Below are 23,836 nucleotides of genomic sequence, written 5' to 3'. Positions count from 1 at the left end.
AATTGTGACACTAATTACATAATATGCTTAATTTAAAAACTAATTATATAATGTACTCCAATTATTCTACATAACCAAACCATGCAAAAATACAGAGTCCTGTTTTTTATACATATAAATGTTGTATCCTTATAAATTTGAAATTAAGTACAGGTTTACAAGTAATGTGCAGGATTTTATATAAAATATAACATATTTTTATATTTTAAAAAATGTGAACTGTAACTGTTGACAATAAGCTATAAATTTAGAGATCATTGCACATGCAATAATGGATTATCAAGTGCATAATTTAATTAATCAAGTAACAATTAAAATTGTGATGGTCTATTGATTCTGCCAGTAATGTTTTTTAAGTTTGGAATAATGAAAATTGATATGAAATGTAAACAAATCCTTTATGGGATTTACCAAATGGAGGCACAGAAATATATATTATGGAACATAAATTCTAAAACGAAATATAATAATGATATAGGTGTAACGTGAAATGTTGTTGAACAATATCTCTAAAATACACAATATAGAAATAATACATTAAAACACCTTCCAAATAAAACTGTAAAACAATACTTACTTATGTTACCCCACACTCGGCTGGGTTACGAGTTATTTCCACCGCTCACCTCCCTATAGTGCTGCTATTACAGTTTTTCATAAACCCAGTGTTAGCAGGCAATATGGCAGTATTGAGCAAAATTGAGCTCCATACCGCACCCAAATACCAGCGCTGCTTTGAGCTGGTTTTACGTGCTCGTGCACAATTTCCCCATAGACATCAATGGGGAGAGTCGGCTAAAAAAAGTCTAATATCTGCAATAAAGGAGCATAAAGCTCTGTAACACAGCCCCATTGATTCCTATGGGGAAAGAAAATTTATTGCCAACACCTACATTACACTTATTAATCCATAATCTGCCACCCCCAACGCCGCCGCAACCTACCTACCTACACTTATTAACCCCTAATCTTCCGCCCCCAATGTCGCCGCCACCTACCTACACTTATTAACCCCTAATCTTCCGCCCCAAACGTCGCCACCACTATACTAAAGTTATTAACCCCTAACCCTAAGTCTAACCCTAACCCTAACACCCACTAACTTGAACATAATTAAAATAAATCTAAATAAAAATTACAATTAATACCTAAATAATTCCTATTTAAAACTAAATACTTACCTATAAAATAAACCCTAAGCTAGCTACAATATAACTAATAGTTACATTGTAGATATCTTAGGTTTTATTTTTATTTCACAGCTAAGTTTGTATTTATTTTAACTAGGTAGACTAGTTAGTAAACAGTTATTAACTATTTACTAAATACCTAGCTAAAATAAATTCAAATTTACCTGTAAAATAAAACCTAACCTGACTTACACTAACACCTAACCTTACATTACAATTAAATCAATTACATTAATTAAATACAATTAACTAAATTACAAAAACAAACAAACACTAAATTACACAAAATAAAAAAGAAATTATCAAATATTTAAACTAATTACACCTAATCTAATAGCCCTATCAAAATAAAAATGCCCCCCAAAATTAAAAAAAACCTTAGCCTAAACTAAACTGCCAGTGGCCCTTAAAAGGGCCTTTTGCAGGGCATTGCCCCAAAGAAATCAGCTCTTTTACCTGTAAAAAAAAAATACAAATAACCCCCAACGGTAAAACCCACCACCCACACAACCAAACCCCCCAAATAAAATCCTCTCTAAAAAACCTAAGCTCCCCATTGCCCTAAAAAGGGCATTTGGATGGGCATTGCCCTTAAAAGGGCATTTAGCTCTTTTTCAGCCCAAAACCTAAAATAAAACCCACACTATAAACCCTTAAAAAAAATCTAACACTAACCCCCGAAGATCCACTTACAGTTTTTGAATACAGGACATCCATCCTCAACGAAGCCCGGAGAAGTCTTCATCCAAGTGGCAAGAAGTCCTCAACGAAGCCGGGAGAAGTCTTCATCCAAGTGGCAAGAAGTGGTCCTCCAGATGGGCAGAAGTCTTCATCCAGACGGCATCTTCTATCTTCATCCTTCCGACGCGGAGCAGCTCCATCTTCAAGATATCTGGCACAGAGCATCGTCTTCTTCCAACGGCTCTTCAAGAATGAAGGTTCCTTTAAGGGACGTCATCCAAGATGGTCTCCCATGAATTCTGATTTGCTGATAGAATTCTATCAGCCAATCGGAATTAAAGGTGAAAAATTCCTATTGGCTGATGCAATCAGCCAATAGGATTGAGCTTCAATCCTATTAGCTGATTCAATAAGCCAATACAATTGAGCTTGCATTCTATTGGCTGTTCCAATCAGCCAATAGAATGTGATAGAATTCTATCAGCCAATTCAGAATTCAGTCAATAGGATTGATCTTGCATTCTATTGGCTGTTCTAATCAGCCAGTAGAATGCAAGCTCAATCCTATTGTCTGATTGTATCAGCCAATAGTTTGTATAAGCTAGAAGGAGCGCTTAGATCTCTTAGAGGGATCTTAGCTGTGTATGGTCTGAGGGTAAATTAGGAAATGGTCTGTATAAGTTTAAAATGTATACATATTTATTCCAAAAATAAAAGGATAGTAAAACCAATCCCAACTGCTAAAAACAATAATGATAATTCACAGTACTATACAGGATTATCCACAGTGCTAAAAATACTCTCCACAATGCTGAAAAAGATACCTTAAGAAATACCTTTAAAATAGATGATTTGATATACCTTTAAAATAGATGAATTGATATTAACACAGCAATTTGTGCTATATGAGGTAATGCTGGGGTACTCAAAAGTGTATAAAAATATAAAAATAAAAGTATGTGACCTTTAGGTGTACACCTTTGGGAATTACACGCGGCGTGAGGGTGAATAAAAAATAAAAAATAAAAAGTAAAAATGGGTAAAAATTAGTGACACAAAAATACGTGGCACAAAAAATAAATGACATAAAATTACATAAAAATATAGTTCAGGTGAAAAAATGTATGAAAAAATATATATAATTCATGTGAAAAAAATACCAAGTGAAGCAATATAATCAAGTGAAAAAATAGTCCATGTGATAGTGAATGTTCTTGTCTTTTATAATAGTAATTATATAGTGTCTTTGTAAAATAATATCCTTGTGATCCGTATCCTAAGAAAGGTGGTCCAACTATTCTTCAGATGGCACAATTATATTCCAATTTCTATGTTCCATAAATCTTTAACCTTTTAATCCTGGCAGCCGCTCCAGCACTTCCTCCGCCCGTCGCAAGCCGTCTTCGCGGGTCCAAAATGACAAATCCGGGTTCCTCCAATCACGGCGTTGCATCAGGCCAAGATTCCCCTGGGGGGAGCTCCCCAGTCAGCATGTACAGTAGATCTCTGAGGTTTGGTTCTTCTCAGTCGTCTTCTTGTTGGTCACACGTGAATTAGCACCAATGCTCCAATAACTGGTTTTGATCCTTAATGACACTGAACAACAGGTATTCACCTTGTCAATGAGAGTAACACTGACCTATAACTGATAACCTCATGTGTCGCTATACTTGTTGCAAGCTGAAGGCACTGTGAGTGCTTGAGATCAGGAAGGCTGTGTCAGAGCAGCTGGAAGTCTGTGCACGCTGTGAAGTTGGAACGCTGCCAGGCCTGAGCAGCGTGTGACGAGTGAATGGCTTGCAGTGACGTCAGAGGAAGCCGGGTAGGAAGACAACAAGCAGCGCTTTTGCCAAGGTGTGCAAGTGAAGTAGTTTAAATGCAGCTGAGTACTTTCTTTCACCAGGATACAAGCTGGAGATGTGAGTTTTATTGAAGTGATTAACTCACATCTCCAGCGATCTAAGCGCTCCTTCTAGCTTATACAAATTGTTTAACCTGAAATCTGATCGGGAGATTTTGCACATAGGAGCTAGTGTAGCGGCACTCTTGGCGCTGGAGTTATATATATTTATGTATCAGCCAATAGGATTGAAGCTCAATCCTATTGGCTGATTGCATCAGCCAATAGGAATTTTTCACCTTTAATTCTGATTGGCTGATAGAATTCTATCAGCCAATCGGAATTCAAGGGACGCTATCTTGGATGATGTCCCTTAAAGGAACCTTCATTCCTGAAATGCCGTCGGAAGAAGAGGATGCTCCACGCCGGATGTCTTGAAGATGGAGCCGCTCCGTGTTAGAAGGATGAAGATAGAAGATGCCGTCTGGATGAAGACTTTTGCCCATCTGGAGGACCACTTCTTGCCACTTGGATGAAGACTTCTCCCGGCTTCATTGAGGATGGATGTCCGGTCTCCAAAAACTGTAAGTGGATCTTCGGGGGTTAGAGTTAGTTTTTTTTTAAGGGTTTATTGTGTGGGTTTTATTTTTAGCTTAGGGTTTGGGCTGAAAAAGAGCTAAATGCCCTTTTAAGGGCAATGCCCATCCAAATGCCCTTTTCAGGGCAGTGGGGAGTTTAGTTTTTTTAGATAGAATTTTATTTGGGGGGTTTGGTTGTGTGGGTAGTGGGTTTTACTGTTGGGGGTTGTTTGTATTTTTCTTACAGGTAAAAGAGCTGATTTCTTTGGGGCAATGCCACGCAAAAGGCCCTTTTAAGGGCTATTGGCAGTTTAGTTTAGGCTAGGGTTTTTTTATTTTTGGGGTGCTTTTTTTATTTTGATAGGGCTATTAGATTAGGTGTAATTAGTTTAAATATTTGATAATTTCTTTTTTATTTTGTGTAATTTAGTGTTTATTTTTTTTTGTAATTTATTTAATTTTAGTGTAAGGTTAGGTTTTAGTGTAACTCAGGTTAGGTTTTATTTTACAGGTAAATGTTTATTTATTTTAACTACCTAGTTAAAATAAATACAATCTTAGCTGTGAAATAAAAATAAAACCTAAGATAGCTACAATTTAACTATTAGTTATATTGTAGCTAGGTTAGGGTTTATTTTACTGGTAAGTATTTAGTTTTAAATAGGAATTATTTAGGTTTTAATTGTAATTTTTATTTAGATGTATTTAAATTATGTTAAAGTTAGTGGGTGTTAGGGTTAGGGTTAGACTTAGGGTTAGGTTTTAGGGGTTAATAACTTTAGTATAGTGGTGGCGATTTTGGGGGCAGCAGATTAGGGGTTAATAATATTTAACTAGTGTTTGTGATGCGGAAGTACGGTGGTTTAGGGGTTAATATGTTTATTCTAGTGGCGGCGATTTTGGGAGCGGCAGATTAGGGTTAATAATTTAATTTTAGTCTTTGCGATGCGGGAGGGTCTCGTTTTAAGGGTTAATAACAGTAATGTAGGTTGCGGCGATGTTAGGGACAGCAGATTAGGGGTTAATAATATTGAACTATTGTTTATTCTAGTGGCGGCGATGTTGGGAGCGGCAGATTAGGGGTTAATAATTTAATTTTAGTCTTTGCGATGCGGGGGGTCTCTTTTAGGGGTTAATAGGTAGTTTATGGGTGTTAGTGTACATTTTAGCACTTTAGTTATGAGTTTTATTCTACAGCTTTGTAACCTAAAAGCCATAACTACTGACTTTCAGTTTACGGTACAGATCTTGACTGTATAGGCTGTACCGCTCACTTTTTGGCCGGGCGGGCAAACTCGTAATACCAGCACTATGGAAGTCCCATTGAAAAATGACTTTTTGAATGCTGCTGTAGTTACGTTGCGTTATGGCCAAAAAAGTGTGCGGTACAGATATACCTGCAAGACTCGTAATACCAGCGGTAGTGGAAAAGAGCCATAACGCTGCTTTTTCACTCATAACACAAAACTCGTAATCTAGCCGTATGAAAGTTATTGTCAGTCTAAGAATTTGACCCAGAGGATACGATTGGTTGTTAATAGTAACCAAACAGAAACCTTTGTTATAGTCCATGACATGACCCAGCACACAGTCTTGGTCTTGCAAATGTACACCAAAACACCACAGAAAAACGCAAGACAACAGAGGTGGGGTAGGATCCTTTCCATGGTAAAGAAAATCCACTTCACAATATCTAGCCAAGTGAAGAACACTCTCTAGGAGGTAGGCATATCATTATCCAAGTCTACCATAAAGAGAAGACGTCACAAGAGCAAATACAGAGGGTTCGCCTCAAGGTGCAAACCATTCATAAGCCTCAAAAATAGAAAGGCCAAATTAGAATTTGCCAAAAAATATCTAAAAAAAAAACTATTTCAGTTCTGGAACAGCATTCTTTGGACAAATGATCAACCTGTACCAGAATGATAGGAAGAGAAAAGTATGGAGAAGGCTTGGATCAGCTCTTGATCTGAAGCATACCACATCATCTGTAAAACACAGGCAGGCAGTGTGATGGCATGGGCATGCATGGCTTCCAATGGCACTGGGTCACTAGTGTTTATTGATGATGTGACAGAAGACAGAAGCAGCCGGATGAATGCTGAAGTATATAGGGATATATTGTCTGCTCAGATTCAGCCAAATTCAGCAAAGTTGATTGGACGGCGCTTCACTTTACAGATGGACAAAGACCCAAAACATACTGCAAAAGCAACCCAGGAGTTTTTTAAGGCAATGAAGGTGAATATTCTACAATGGCCAAGTCAATTGCCTGATCTCAACCGAATGGAGCATGCATTTCATTTGCTGAAGACATAACTTAAGGCAGAAAGAACCACAATCAAACAACAACTGAGGCCTGGCAAAGCATCACAAAGGAGAAAGCCCAATGTTTGGTGATGTCCATACATTCCAGATTTCAAGCAGTCATTGGCTGCAAAGAATTCTCAACAAAGTATTACAAATTAACATTTTATTTATGATTATGTTAATTTGTCCAATTACATTTAAGCCCCTGAAATAAAGGGACTGTGTATGAAAAAGGTTGCAATTCCTAAACGTTTCATATGATATTTTTGTTCAAGCCCTTCAATTAAAGATGAAAGTCTGCGCTTCAATTGTATCTTGGTTGTTTCATTTCAATCCATTGTGGCGGCATACAGAGCCGACAGTGCGGATCAGGTCCGCAAGACCTCTCTAAATGCGGAGAGCAATACGCTCTCCACATTTAACATTGCACCAGCAGCTCACAAGAGCTGCTGGTGCAACGCCGCCCCCTGCAGACTCGCAGCCAATCGGCCGCCAGCTGGGAGTCTCAATCAACCCGATCGTACTCAATCGGGTTGAATTCCGGTGATGTCTGTCCGCCTGCTCAGAGCAGGCAGACAGGCTTATGGAGCAGCGGTCTTTGTGACCACCGTTTCATAACTGCTGTTTCTGGTGAGCCTGCAGGCTCGCCAGAAATACGGGGCATCAAGCTCCATTCGGAGCTTGATAGATAGGCCCCTCCTGTCAAGTGTGGAGATTCTATGGCTGAATTTGTTCGGCAAACTTTAGAATGTGATTTAAATGTAAGTACCACCATGAGGTGTAGTTTAATGCATTACCAATGAAGAAATTTTATTCCTACTTAAAATGTAATTCCAGTTGAAATATTTAATTATGCATAGCCAATCATGTTGTAGTGCATTTCTTTTTCCTTTCTTCCCTTTTTCCTGTAATTTAAATCTAAAATTTTAATCTGAAAACAGTAACGCCTAGATTATGAGTGGAGTGCAATATTGTGCTTTTGTGAGAGCGATATTTAGGCTCCACTCAGTAATACAAGAGCACGTTAATTTGTGTTGGTATCATAAGTCAGACGCCTTGCACTCACGAGAGTGCAAGATACGGGAAACCACCTAGTACAGCGCAGGGGGCAATTTGTGCAGCGTTGGGCAGCAATAAAGAAATATAAACAGTATGTACATGAATATATACAAATACATTTATGTTTATATGTGTATATACACATATTAACACATAAATATACACTCATTGGCCACTTTATTAGGTACACCTTGCTAGTACCGGGTTGGACCCCCTTTTGCCTTCAGAACTGCTTTAATTCTTCATGGCATAGATTCAACAAGGTGTTGAAAACTTTCCTCAGAGATTTTAGTCCATATTGACATGATAGCATTATGCAGTTGCTGCAGATTTGTTACTGCACATCCATGATGTGAATCTCCCTTTCCACCACCTCACAAAGGTGCTCTATTGGATTGAGATCTGGGGACTGTGGAGACCATTGGAGTATAGTGAACTCATAGTCATGTTCAGAAAACCAGTTTGAGATGATTTTAGCTTTGTGACATGGTGCATTATGCTGCTGGAATTAGCCATCAGAAGATGGGTACACTGTAGTTATAAAGGGATGGACATGGTCAGCAAGAATACTCAGGCAGGCCGTTGCATTTAAACAATGCTCAATTGGTACTAAGGGGCCCAAAGTGTGCCAAGAAAATATCCCCCACACCATTACACCACCACCACCAGTCTGAGCTGTTGATACAAGGCAGGATGGATCCATGCTTTCAGGTTGTTTACGTCAAATTCTGAGCCTACCATCTGAATGTCACAGCTGAAATCAAGACTCATCAGACCTGGCAACATTTTTCCAATCTTCTATTGTCCAAGTTTGGTGAGCCTGTGAGAATTATAACCTAAGTTTCCTATTCTTGGTGGCAAACAATCAAATTTTCCAGCCACCGAGTATCTTTTTAAAAGACCTTTATTTTCTTTGGCAGGGTCCATAAGTATAACAAACAAACCTGTTCTTAGCTGACAGGAATGACACCCGGTGTGGTCTTCTGCTGCTGTAGCCCATCTGCTTCAAGGTTCGACGTGTTGTGCATTCAGAGATGGTATTCTGCATACCTTGGTTGCAACAAGTTGTTATTTGAGTTACTGTTGCATTTCTATCATCTCAAAACAGTCTGCCCATTCTCCTCTGACCTTTGACATCAACAAGGCATTTTCCTCCACACAACTGACACTGAATGGATATTTTCTCTTTTTCGGACCATTCTGTGTAAACTCTAGAGTTGGTTGTGCTTGAGAATCCCAGTAGATCAGCAGTTTTTTTTAATACTCAGACCAGCCATCTGGCACCAATAATCATGACACATTCAAAGTCACTTAAATCCCCTTTCTGATGCTCGGTTTGAACTTCAGCAAGTCGTCTTCACCACGTCTAGAAACCTAAATGCATTGAGTTGCTGCCATGTGATTGGCTGATTAGCAACTTGTGTTACCAAGCAATTGAACAGGTGTAACTAATAAAGTGACCGGTGAGTGTATCTGTATATAAGCATATATATTTAAAGTAAAAACACAGTCCCCCATTGACATCAATGTAAAGGCACCCCACATCCCCTCACTTTAACCCTTTATAACTGCTTTGTGCATTTTTTTAAATAAAAATGCTTATCTTTATTTTTGAATGTTAACTACTGTACTCTTTATTTTAGTGGCAATTGTGGCACATTTTTTCATTAACCAGAGATCTGGCCTCTGGAAAATTGCGCAAAACGCAAAGTGAAACCGTAAGCTCGCAGGAGCATTAACCAGCCACTTGTAATGCTTGGTTATTTCATGTCCGCCAGTAAACGGGGAAATTTGCATCCTAAACAGGTGCACATTTTTTACTAAGGGATAGTAACAGAACAAAGCACATTTGAAAATAACAGTGAATTTAAAAGTGTCTTAGAAATACATGTTCTACCAAGTAAAATTTTCATTTTCATATCCCTATAATCCTAATGTACTCTGGTTAAAAATCATTTTCTTAAATGGTTTAAGGTCTAAGAAGAAAGAAGTCTGTTCTGTGTGGCAGAAATATCTCCAGTTCCTTAGAAGAAGATGAACCCTGACCTTCAAATCTCCCTGCATCAACTGCATTGGATAACGTATCAGCTGCAGATCTCTGTTTAATAGATTCTTAGTAAATGTAGGTCATTGGTGCAGAGAGAGAACACCTGCAAAACTTCATGCTCTCTGAAATGTTAGCCATATAAATAATTTATTCATATCTTAGAATAATAATCTGTTTTTTTCCTCTCATAGCATCTGTATAGTAAAACAGGATTTTGCAAAGAGCACACACTATTATACCCATAAATAATTGATTATATGATTAATGTTTAAGAGCACCATATGCACAATTTATATGTTTTATACTCATTAATCTATAGAAATGTCTCCTGCATAGGCCTCCAGTTATAGTTGCCTTTTAAAACTAAAAATTTCAACTTACAAATTGCACTCATAAATGTTCTCTTTTTTTACATATTTATAGAGAGTGTCAGATTTTTCAGTATCTTGTGTTAGTCTCTTCGTCTCTAATCAGCATCCTGATATGGATGTTGCATGAAAAAAATTGTGATCTCAGCTACTTTATGATATATCATCTTGATGTGAAGAAGTAAATGTTATTACAAGTTCTTATTTTGAATCTGTTTCACACTATTTAGAAAAAAAAATGTGTTAAGGTTTAGCTAAAATATTAAAGGTGTTTTAAAATGGTACAATAAATGTGCAAAGGAATTTTATTCTCAAATATCTTCAATGTAGAAAAGCTGTTAAGACGGATACCTTTCAAGAGGTGATGTTAAAACATCTCAATTTTTTAAAGACTTTGGCACTCATAAATATTTGCACTATGTGTGTGCTTAGCAAATTATGCTAGCACTGTAAATCTTTTACAGGAATTTTGCTATGGTATAATAATTGGTAATATTAATGTTATGTTAGTTTTAAGGATTTCTTTTATATGCAGCTGCTAGGTTTGGTTTTAAGCTTAGGGTTGGGTTCAGGGCTAAGGCACGGTTAAAGCTTTGGTTTAAGGCTATGTTCAGTTATGGTTAGGGCTTTGGTAAGGAATTTGGCTATAGTTAGGGTTAAGGTTATGGTTAGGGATAATGTTAGGGTCATGGCTAGGGTTAACCCCTTCCATGCAATGGTTAGTGTTAAGGACTGATGTTAGGCTTAAGCTTACGGCTAGAGTTAACTCCTGTTAGAGATGCTGCAATAAATTACATACAAGGGGTAATGGGTTAATAGAATTAAGAACTTTTTCTGTTAGGACTCCATGTTATAGGAGTGCGTCTATGAATGTACCCTGAGCACTCAGTGGAGTATTACTGTACTAGATAGTTTTAGCGGCATACAAGGTATTTCTGTAATGTTTATTAGCAACTACAAATACTGTACATTATACCACTCTTAAACTAGTTAACCTCTTACTGACAAGTTTTAGAAGGTTCCCTGGTACACTGCTTGTGGGATTTCACATCCCTTTGCTTTAACTTTGTGTTTCCATTACTGTTTTAAATGTCTTTTTAATATCTAAAAAACAAACATTGCAATATTATCCCAGGAATAATACGGCAATGAAATACTTTTTTACAAAATTAATTAGTATAAATAGTAGTTAATTAATTTGTATTATTTTATGTTATTTTAATATTTCAGTAGTACACATGTACATAGGGGCAAGCTTTAAAAAAAAATAATACAAAAAACAAACAAATCAGCTATGATATTATAATACTAGTGCCAGACTGCGCGTTTAAATGCCATATCCATTCATCAGGTGTTTGAATTAAAACAGTTAAAATGAGTTTCAACATCATTCTTAATATGTGAAGCTTTTTACTTTGGTTATTCTAGGTCCCTTTCACTTACATTTATACCTGTATACCTGTATTTCTGTGTTTAATTTTTTTTTTATTATTATTTGTCCATGGTTCAACTTTATCAGCCTACACTAAAACAGAGTATCCACTTTGTAGATTTTGATTCCAGTAGCTGTTAAATAAATATTAAACTAAAAATTTAATTTACCATAAAAGTTTAGCTATGTTTGATAAACCACTTTAAAATATACTTTAAATATTTATTTTACTTGCCTTTCTCACAATTTAACTCAGCAGAACAAAGTTCTAGTTGGCAATGATCACTCATGAATTCAGTTCATAGATGGCCAAATGGAGCATTTTGGATTGGACATTTTTCTTGGAAAATAAAGAACATTTAACATAAAAACCATAACAAAGGGGGGCGGAGTTTAGCCATGCAGGATGATGGCTGCTTTCTAAAAGAGCTCCTATCTCCCAGCCCGGCAAATAGCGCTATGAAAGGCATGTAATCCTCTAAACTCTCTCTAAACTCATCTGGGTTGATCATAACATCACACCGCCACTAACAACAACCTGTGGGGACCTATAATATGATCTGGCACTCAACCTAACAGAGATACTGGCACTCCTTCAGCCCTAATAGGGGGACCCCGGTAAAAAACAGACAGCTGACCACAACAGCTCCTTCAACCTCCGCTTTAGGTTCGGAGAGTACGGTGATCGCATTTATCAAGAAGGAAAGGACATTTACAGAGAGCGGTGCTAGCGAGGGAACCCTTTATACCCTTACCACAACTTAGCATGGACCTCCCGAATGCCATCTTAACTCCACGTGGGTAATCACTCTTGACCTGCATTAGGCAGAACAAAAGAAGACACAGACCCGGAGGAGACAATCGAACAAACGGCGCATAGTGCAAGTAAGTCAGTGCCCATAATACATCTGTATATACACCAGCCCAGTTGTGAGAGGGGAAAAGGAGGGATAGAAGTAAAAAGGAGGCCGTTAAACATACATTACCATACCTCTCAAAAGGCACCTATTCGCAACGGAACCCAAGACAACGCATACTGCTGGAAAACACAGCTGCAAAAGTTTAAAGTTTCCCTTGGGGTTTGAATAGCAGGGCTAACTAACTCTCTTTAGAGTAAAATATTATCTTACAGAAATAGCACACTGAGACATTGGAGACACCAACTTTTATTTTATTCTCCTGACTTCTTATCACAGCTCCACTATATATGTAATGCCTTGCAAAAGACAACCTAAAGCACACAAACTGACCTCCACTAAAACCCTCAATCACTATCTTAAACCTGCTGAGGCCCTAGAAACAAAAAGTCTGGGAGAAATGTCAGCTTCCTCAGCGCCTACAATAAATCAACCATAGCTTGTGGAAAATGCTAACAATATGTATATCACTAAGAATGACATTCTGCACTTATCATCAAAAGATGACATTAAGGAGGTTATGCAAGAAATGAGAACCCTCTTCAGTGATCTCCGTAAAGATATAGGGGCACTGGACCAGAGAGTTATAACACTTGAAGAAAAGCAGGAGGCCAACGAAAGAATATTCAAAAAAACTTCATCACACATCCAAGAACACGATCACAAGATCAACAGACTTGCTGACAAGCTAGAAGACTTGGAAAATAGATGCAGGCGCAATAACTTGCGAATAAGAGGGGTTTCAGAATCAGTTTTTCCTCCTGCTATAGAGGGATACCTCCAAGCCCTATTTAAAGTTATAAAAGAGAACCCCTCTGTGGAAGACATACCTATAGAAAGGGCCCACAGGGCCATAAGACCAAAGCCTCCTCCAAAAGCCCCACCTAGGGACATCATAGTAAAATTCTTACGATACAAATACAAAGAGGAACTTCTTCGCTGTGCAAGAACAAAACATCCGATTTTCCATGCAGGAGAAGAAATACTACTATTTACAGATCTCTTCCAAACAACACTTCTTAAGAGAAGAGAACTAGCTCCTATTACCACCATCCTTAGAAGGAATAAGATCCAATACAGGTGGGGGTTCCCAGTGTCATTGATAGCGACACGCAACTATAAAACAGCCATCTTTTAACCCAGAGATGACCGCACACCCTTCTACAAAGAACTATCTATACCTTCAACATTTGGAAACTATAATGACTTTGCACATTGCTTACAGGAGATACGCTCTGATATGCAGAACATAAACGAACAAAGTGATCCACACTGATTTGGACACCCTTATTTCATAACCTGCAACGTGAGCTGCATCTACACCCTACCTTACAAAGGTGGGCCTCTGCTACCATTTGATAGCCAACATCTGACCATCGGAGCTGCCCCCTTGCTGTTGGCTCTGCTCGCTAATATTCTTGGGAAATGTGGTTTTTCTTTTCTCTTTTCCTGAGATAAGAGGACTTATTTACCTCTACCCAGAACTTACAAAATCACCACAATGACACTCCCAGCATTTGGTAAATTCTTTCTAACATTGTTATTTGTTTCAATTCATTGTTCTTATCTGTTATAATATTGTTGTTTGCAATAGTTATTCTTGTTTATATACTGATGCTGCCTTTTGGTTTTAGAATGCAACACTAATTTTAAAACAGAAGATCTCGTTTTATTGCTTATATACCTTACATTTCATAGTCAATGTCGAGGAACTGTACAAATTGGCTTAGTTGCTGTATGTAACCAGTACCTCAGCATTGGAGATAATTTCCATTGTTTTTACTCATATCACACCACACAGGCGTTTTTAATATGCTTCTCATAGACTCCTCAAACATTCTCTTACTATGCAATTAGGAACTTAGGCCTTAGCAATGCACCATAACAGACCCTTGCTGATACATATACCCTTAAAAACTAAACTAAAGAGGTATTTTATGAGGAAATCCCTTCTTCTCTAAATTAAACCCTGCCATTCACTGCTATCTACAGGACACTTGACAGGGCCCCCTAAAGTGAACACCCCATAAACTAAACTCACAGCGAGAGAACAAGCATAGGAACAGCCTCATACTAACCGCAACAGCGAGCCCACATAATTCCTATCTTATTGCATACACAAAGCTACCCACCTCTATGAATACATTCATAACTCTTCCCTTTTTCCACCCACTCTACATGCCTTCCAGATTTTAAGCAACTAGAACTATACTTCTCCTTGCCGGAAGGGAAGATACCTCCCCCAGTTGCCTTTTTTCTTTTTCCATTAACCAAACTTGATCTACGGACGAGATTCGCTACTTCTGCGACTCTCTGATGTTTATTTCTTTCACTCACCTCGAGTGTACTCACCCTATCTCTAACCTCATAAGACTTTAAACTCTCACTCTATTTACATCTCTCTCTCTATGCTTTATTCCTTTCCTCAACATTCCCCCCCTTTTCTTTTTTTCCCCCCCTCTCTCTCCTAACCCCCCAACATTAAAGAAAATGGCTAACAGACCTAGCAGATTCCAGGATCACTCCTTACAGTTGACATCAATAAATGTAAAAGGGCTTAACAGCCCGGGCAAAAGATCAATAACACTTAGAGAACTAACCAAACTCACGAGTCACATCCTAATGATTCAAGAAACACACTTTCAAAAAGGTAAAGAACCTAAATGGAATACCCCGAATTTCCCCATAGCCTGTTTTGCTTCTGGCCCAAAAAAAAGGGGGCGTGGGTATACTGATCCATAAATCCCTTCCCTTCCAGATCTTACACACTGACAAGGACCCAGAGGGCCGCTACATCCTTCTGACAGGCCTTCTATTCGGCCAACAGCTTTCGCTGTTGAATATTTATGCACCAAATCAAGCTCAAAATACTTTTTTCAAAAAAGTATCAAACCTAATACTTGACCAGGCAAAAGGAACCCTATTTTTAGCGGGTGACTTTAACCTTACATTCGACCCTAGACTTGACTCTTCCAAAGGGACCTCATGTGTACCTAGGACTGTACTAAAAGCAATTAAAGCCTCACTTACCAACCTCGCCCTACACGATATTTGGAGAACACTACATCCAGAGATCAAGGACTACACTTTCTACTCTCCCCCACACAACAGTTACTCTAGGATAGACCATATCTTCACTGACGCTGACGGTTTATCGCTAACTAACAGATGTGAAATAGGTAACATAACCTGGTCAGACCATGCCCCAGTGACCTGCTCCATTTTATGGCCGCATCTCCCTATCACGACCAAGATCTGGAGACTCGATAACTCCTTACTGGATAACCCAATCACTTTGGCTGAAATAGAAAGAGACCTTTCAGAATACTTCACAATTAACAAAAACACCACTGCATCGTTTCAATGTGAGTGGGAAGCACACAAAACTGTAATACGTGGCACATTCATAAAACAAAAATCAAAGAATCTTAGACAGGCCAGAGAGAAACATACACAGCTACTAGACAAAATTCAAACACTTGAGAAAACTCACAAACAGGACTTGAACAACGACAATATTAAAAGTGAACTGTTTAAGGCTAGAACAGACTTAAAAACCCTCCTAACAACTATCCACCAACGTAATGCTCTATACTTAAGACAACACTACTATGAAGGAGGAAACAAACCAGGGAAACTACTGGCCAGATGCCTCTGGAGGAAACAGTTAGCTACATACATTCACTCCTTACAAACCACAGATGGCCAAATAATCAAGAGTAATAAACAAATCACCTCCACATTTAGAAACTACTATAGTTCTCTATACAATATCGCTGACATTAATGACAATCCTCCGACTGAAGACCACCCCCTGAAACTAGTGAGCCCCTTAATAGATATTTTCATGGCCTAGATTTACCATCACTAACCAGGGAAGAGAAGGAACACCTAGAAGCACCAATTACACTAGAAGAAATACAAGCTATCAAGAACTCCCCCTCGGGAAAGAGCCCAGGGCTGGACGGCTACACTATAGGTTATTATAAGAAACTCACAGATGTACTGTCCCCACACCTTCTCACTTTATTTAAAAACCTTAGAGATAACCCCTGTCTGTCTAAAAACCTTCTTGAGGCCCAAATAACTGTAATTCCCCAACCGGGGAAACCGACCACATGTCCACAGAACTTTAGACCAATTTCCTTAATCAATACGGACATGAAAATACTTGCCAAAATATTGGCCAACAGACTAAACAAATACATCCCGAAACTAATATCAAGCGACTAAGTCAGATTCATACCTGGGCGAGAAGCCCGAGATAATGTCATTAAAGTCATACAATTAATAAACCACGCTAAAATCTCAGGGACGCCTATGATCCTTTTTTCATCCGACGCAGAGAAGGCCTTCGATAGGGTTCATTGGTCCTTCCTGCGCAGGGCTATGGTAGAGATGGGGATCCCAGAACCCTTTCTTAACTTGTCCTTTGCCTTATACTCCAGTCCTAATGGCACTCTTTCCGATCTCTTTAACATCAACAATGGCACTAGACAGGGATGCACTTTACCCCCTCTACTTTTTGCCATTTCCATGGAAGTTTTAGCTCAAAAAATTAGAATCAATGATAACATTAAAGGACTCAAGATAGGACAAACAGAGCATAAGCATTATATGCTGATGACATCCTCTTCTCGTTAACTAAGGCAGAAAGCTCCATCCCAGAACTACTAAAAGAATTTAAAGCCTACGGTAAATTATCAAACTTCAAACTAAATATTACCAAATCGTAAATTCTGAATATAAACTCACCACTGCAAACAGTACAATATCTAAGAAACAAATATAACATTCCCATAGCTCAACATAAGCTGAAATACTTAGGGATATACCTGACTACTTCATTGCAAGACTTATATAAACAAAACTATAGTATCCTAAAAAATGAAATAACACATGACCTCTCCACTTGGAAGAATAAACCCCTCTCATGGTTAGGTAGGATAGGAGTTATAAAAATGAACGTGCTCCCACGGATTCTTTACCTGATGCAAGCCTTACCTATCCCATTACACGATAACTATATTACCCACCTACAGAAAATATTAGAACAATACATCTGGGCAGGCACAAAACCAAGAACACAGAAGAAAACCAAGAGATAGTGGGGGAATGGGGGTCCCGAATCTTCGGGCCTACAGACTCTCGATTATGCTTAGACACATAGTGGAATGGGCGCATAACACAGATAACAAAAGGTGGATACAAATTGATAGGAACATCTTTAATTTAAACAATGTAGCCACTTTAGCATGGACAACTCATCAGAAGAGACCTAAAACTGTACAACATTATCTCATCACGGCTGACATTCTTTCTGAATGGGACAAACTTTTAGCTACTAGCACACACATCTCATCCAAATTTGCCCCACTCACTCCTATTATCGAGAATGTAGAGCTTCCGTATCATCGATTAGGAAATAAAATTTCCCAATCTTATGACTTAAAGGGACAGTAAACCTAAAATATAATGTTATATAATTTTGCACATAGTGCAGAATTATATAACATTATATTAGTGCTATCGTTATTAAACCTTATATTCCCTTTTAATTTTTTTAAAATATGCCAGTTTTTCAGACCCGCTCTCTGTACTCTGCTGAGCGGGTCTGTTTTTATTCCACAGCGCATCGGGCCAGCTGTATAGTAACAGCCCGGCCCGACCGCGCCATAACACTAAGTGCAGCTCGCTCCTGCTGTCAGACAAAGCAGGAGCGAGCTGCACTTAGTGTTATGGCGTGGTCGGGCCGGGCTGTGACTATACAGCTGGCCCGATGCGCTGTGGAATAAAAAAATCTAGTAAGGAACCCTCGTTATCCTTGCGTCCGATCCCCAAGGTCACCGAAAACCTCCCCAGCCCCCTTTTTTTTTTTCCCCTCTTTTCTTTCCTCACCACTTCTCTTTTCTTTTTCTCTGTCCTCCTCCACCTCTACAACCCACTGAAAAGGAATCTCATTTATCCTTGCCTCCATGGGCAACATAACAACTAACACAAAGATGACAGGAGGCATAAAAGGATAAAAGACACACCACAAAAACTTAACTATGGTCAAGACAATAGGTGCTTTTAGTTGATTATATTGTTTATATTGTGTTGACACCTGCTATTTGACTTAACTTTCGGCATGGGCTGAATGTTTAAGCCTTTTCTCTTGGATTGTGGTATATGACATGTTACACTGCCTTTACTGTTTAACCCGTTATCTCTTGTTACACGACTTATCTGCTTGCTAGGACCGTAAGTCTGAGCCCTTTATTTTGTACTATGACATGTATCAAATATCACTGTCTTTTTCTCTGTATATCCTAATAAAACTCTTTACAGAGGCGCAGACTACAGGTGGTGTGCAAAAATATTACCACTGTTGAACTCTAGCACAGATAAATAAATATAACTCGTATTCTGAAGCTCATACTACAAGTTGAAAGAAAAAAAAGGTAGCACTGAACTGAAAGCCTCAGGCGTGCTAACAATACCATATAGACTTTTATGGGCGGGCTACAAAACTCTTTTATTGGCTTTTGTGCATTCGCTACCACGAAGGTGAGATAAGCCAAAGTACACTAAGGTGAAGGTGTGCTAAAAAATAGTTTAAATAGCCTCTTCACTCAGTAGTAAATGATATTTTTTATTTTACACACACATATAAAGGTATATACATTTAACAGAAATATGTAAGCTATTTATACAGTATAGTAAATGACAATATGACAAGGTCTTGTTTGTGTGTGTATGTATGTTTGTGAACATATATATATATATATATATATATATATATGTGTGTGGCTGTGTATGTATATATATATATAAATATATTTATATGTCAACAAACATACATATACACACTTACAACACCTTCTCAAATACCATGACAAGCTAATAATAAAATATTAATACAAATGATTAGTTAATGATTTAATTTTTATTAAAAAACATTTTTTATAATTTTTATTATTTTTTTTTAAATATTTTATCCTATAATATAAAAGGCCAAGTGTGTATGTCCAAAGCTGTCATGCGCAGTAGAGACAGCACGAGGACAAAAACACCTGGCCTTACCTGACATGCTGTGCTGTTTGCGGCGAAAGTGGGCGTGGCCGGCGGGAGCGTAGACGTGGTCGGGCGTGAACGGGCATGGTCGGGGCATGACCGGGTATGGCGGGGGCGTGGCCAGGCACGGTCGGCGCGAGAGAGAGTGGAGAGAAATAGAAAGAGAGGGGGAGAGACAAAAAGAGATAGGAAAGAGCTAAAGAGAGGGGGAAGAGCAGAAGAGAGGGGAAAGTTCAGAAGAGAGGGGGGAGAGAGAGCAAAATAGAGGGGAAAGAGCAAAAGAGAGGGGAAAGAGCAAAATAGAGGGAAGAGAGAGCAAAAGAGAGGGGGAGAGAGAGCAAAAGAGAGGGGGAGAGAGAGCAATAGAGAGGGGGGAGAGAGAGAAAAAGAGAGGCGGGAGAGAGAGCAATAAAGAGGGGGAGAGAGAGAGCAAAAGAGAGGGGAGAGAGACAGAGCAAAAGAGAGGGGGGAGAGAGAGAGCAAAAGAGAGGGGGGGAGAGAGTGCAAAAGAGAGGGATGGAGAGAAAGAGCAAAAGAGAGGGAGGAAAAAAAAGGAGAGAGAGACAGAGCAAAAGAGACGTGGGAGAGAGAGAGCGCAAAAGAGAGGGGGGAAAGAGAGAGCGCAAAAGAGAGGGGGAGAGAGCACAGAAGAGAGGGGGGGGGGAGAGAGCGCGAAAGAGAGGGGGAGAGAGAGAGCGCAAAAGAGAGGGGGAGAGAGAGAGAGAGAAAAAGAGAGGGGGAGAGAGGGCACGCAAAAGAGGGGGGGAGAGAGAGAGCGGAAAAGAGAGAGAACACAATAGAGAGGGGGAGAGAGAGCGGAAAAGAGAGGGGGGAGAAAGAGCGCAAAAAAGAGGGGGGAGAGAGAGCACAAAAGAGAGGGGGGAGAGAAAGCAAAAGAGAGGGGGAGAGAGGGAGCAAAAAAGAGGGGGGAGAAAGGGAGCAAAAGAGAGGGGGGAGAGAGAGCAAAAGAGAGGTGGAGCGAGAGAGAGCACAAAAGAGAAGGGGAGAGAGCGCAAAAGAGAGGGGGAGAGAGCACAAAAGAGAGGGGGAGAGAGAGCAAAAGAGAGGAGGAGAGAGAGAGCAAACCAGAGGGAGAGAAAGAGAGCAAAAGAGAGGGGGGGAGAGAGAGAGAGCAAAACAGAGGTGGAACGAGAGAGAGTGCAAAAGAGAGGGGTAGAGACCGCAAAAGAGAGGGGGAGAGAGCACAATAGAGAGGGGGAGAGAGCACAAAAGAGAGGGGGAGAGAGAGAGCAAGGGGTGGGAGCGCTGTACTGCAAAATATGGCCCCTGTGAATGGGCTTTAGGACTAGTATGTAATATTTCAATAAAGTTTTTATGTGCGCTAACCTGACCTTGTTAAAGGGATATTAAACCCAATTTTTTTCTTTCATGATTCAGATAGAGCATGCAATTTTGAGCAACTTTTTAATTTACTCCTACTATCAAATTTTCTTTATTCTCTTGCTATCTTTATTTAAAAAGCTGGAATTGAAAGCTTTGGAGCCATCCAATTTTAGGTTCAGCACACTGGATAGTGCTTGCTTATTGGTGGCTACATTCAGCAAACCAATAATCAAGCATAACCCAGGTTCTGAACTAAAAATGGGCCAGCTTTAATATTTACATTCCTGCTTTTTAAAAAAAAGACAGCAAGAGAATGAAGAAAATTTTACAATAGGAGTAAATTAGAAAGTGTCTTAAAATTGCATGCTTTATCTGAATCATTGAAGAAAAAATTTGGGTTTAGTGCCCCTTTAAATCTAAATAATAAAACCTGATGCGAGTTACGCATATTTTACATTCGTATGTTCTTCACAAACAAAATAATTTACTTTTTATCATTAAATATATTTTTATATATATCTGATACTGTTCCTGTAAAATACATACTTATACACCTATATATCTATTAAAAGAGATAGAGACAGATATAATGTATATACAGGGAGTGCAGAATTATTAGGCAAATGAGTATTTTGACCACATCATCCTCTTTATGCATGTTGTCTTACTCCAAGCTGTATAGGCTCGAAAGCCTACTACCAATTAAGCATATTAGGTGATGTGCATCTCTGTAATGAGAAGGGGTGTGGTCTAATGACATCAACACCCTATATCAGGTGTGCATAATTATTAGGCAACTTCCTTTCCTTTGGAAAAATGGGTCAAAAGAAGGACTTGACAGGCTCAGAAAAGTCAAAAATAGTGAGATATCTTGCAGAGGGATGCAGCACTCTTAAAATTGCAAAGCTTCTGAAGCGTGATCATCGAGCAATCAAGCGTTTCATTCAAAATAGTCAACAGGGTCGCAAGAAGCGTGTGGAAAAACCAAGGCGCAAAATAACTGCCCATGAACTGAGAAAAGTCAAGCGTGCAGCTGCCAAGATGCCACTTGCCACCAGTTTAGCCATATTTCAGAGCTGCAACATCACTGGAGTGCCCAAAAGCACAAGGTGTGCAATACTCAGAGACATGGCCAAGGTAAGAAAGGCTGAAAGACGACCACCACTGAACAAGACACACAAGCTGAAACGTCAAGACTGGGCCAAGAAATATCTCAAGACTGATTTTTCTAAGGTTTTATGGACTGATGAAATGAGAGTGAGTCTTGATGGGCCAGATGGATGGGCCCGTGGCTGGATTGGTAAAGGGCAGAGAGCTCCAGTCCGACTCAGACGCCAGCAAGGTGGAGGTGGAGTACTGGTTTGGGCTGGTATCATCAAAGATGAGCTTGTGGGGCCTTTTTGGGTTGAGGATGGAGTCAAGCTCAACTCCCAGTCCTACTGCCAGTTTCTGGAAGACACCTTCTTCAAGCAGTGGTACAGGAAGAAGTCTGCATCCTTCAAGAAAAACATGATTTTCATGCAGGACAATGCTCCATCACACGCATCCAAGTACTCCACAGCGTGGCTGGCAAGAAAGGATATAAAAGAAGAAAATCTAATGACATGGCCTCCTTGTTCACCTGATCTGAACCCCATTGAGATTGAGAACCTGTGGTCCATCATCAAATGTGAGATTTACAAGGAGGGAAAATAGTACACCTCTCTGAACAGTGTCTGGGAGGCTGTGGTTGCTACTGCACACAATGTTGATGGTGAACAGATCAAAACACTGACAGAATCCATGGATGGCAGGCTTTTGAGTGTCCTTGCAAAGAAATGTGGCTATATTGGTCACTGATTTGTTTTTGTTTTGTTTTTGAATGTCAGAAATGTATATTTGTGAATGTTGAGATGTTATATTGGTTTCACTGGTAAAAATAAATAATTGAAATGGGTATATATTTGTTTTTTGTTAAGTTGCCTAATAATTATGCACAGTAATAGTTACCTGCACACACAGATATCCCCCTAAAATAGCTATAACTAAAAACAAACTAAAAACTACTTCCAAAACTATTCAGCTTTGATATTAATGAGTTTTTTGGGTTCATTGAGAACATGGTTGTTGTTCAATAATAAAATTAATCCTCAAAAATACAACTTGCCTAATAATTCTGCACTCCCTGTATATATATATATATATATATATATATATATATATATATATATATATATATATATGTGTGTGTATATATATATATATATATATATATATGTGTCTGTGTGTGTATATATATATATATATATATATATATATATATATATGAAATATTTACAGTATATATAAAGTAACACACAAATATATTGATACATATGTGTATGTGTATATATACAAATATATATTTGTACATTGAATCGCTTTTCAGTCAAATACCTGAAAACATGAAATAGCATTTTTAATCAATATTAATATTTAACTATGTGTTTAACTGTCTATGTAGGGTAAATATTTTGCATTCCATTGTTCTTCACATAAAAGAAAATGTTCTATTAATTTAAAATAGATATTCCTATATATATATATATATATATATATATATATATATATATATATATATATATATATATATATATGTATACAGGTGAAACTCGAAAAATTAGAATATCATGCAAAAGTTAATTTATTTCACTAATGCAACTTAAAAGGTGAAACTAATATATGAGATAGACTCATTACATGCAAAGCAAGATAGTTCAAGCCATGATTTGTCATAATTGTGATGATTATGGCTTACAGCTCATGAAAACCCCAAATCCACAATTTCAGAAAATTTGAATATTACATGCAATCAATAAAACAAGGATTATACATAGAACAATATCGGAACTCTGAAAAGTATAAGCATGCATACTGTATGTATTCAATACTTGGTTTGGGCCCCTTTTGCAGCAATTACTGCCTCAATGTGGCGTGTCATGGAAACTATCAGACTGTGGCACTGCTGAGGTGTTATGGAAGACCAGGATGCTTCA

The sequence above is a fragment of the Bombina bombina genome, chromosome 2 (assembly GCF_027579735.1).
Source record: "Bombina bombina isolate aBomBom1 chromosome 2, aBomBom1.pri, whole genome shotgun sequence".
NCBI lineage: Eukaryota > Metazoa > Chordata > Amphibia > Anura > Bombinatoridae > Bombina > Bombina bombina.
This window is presented reverse-complemented; position numbering follows the sequence as displayed.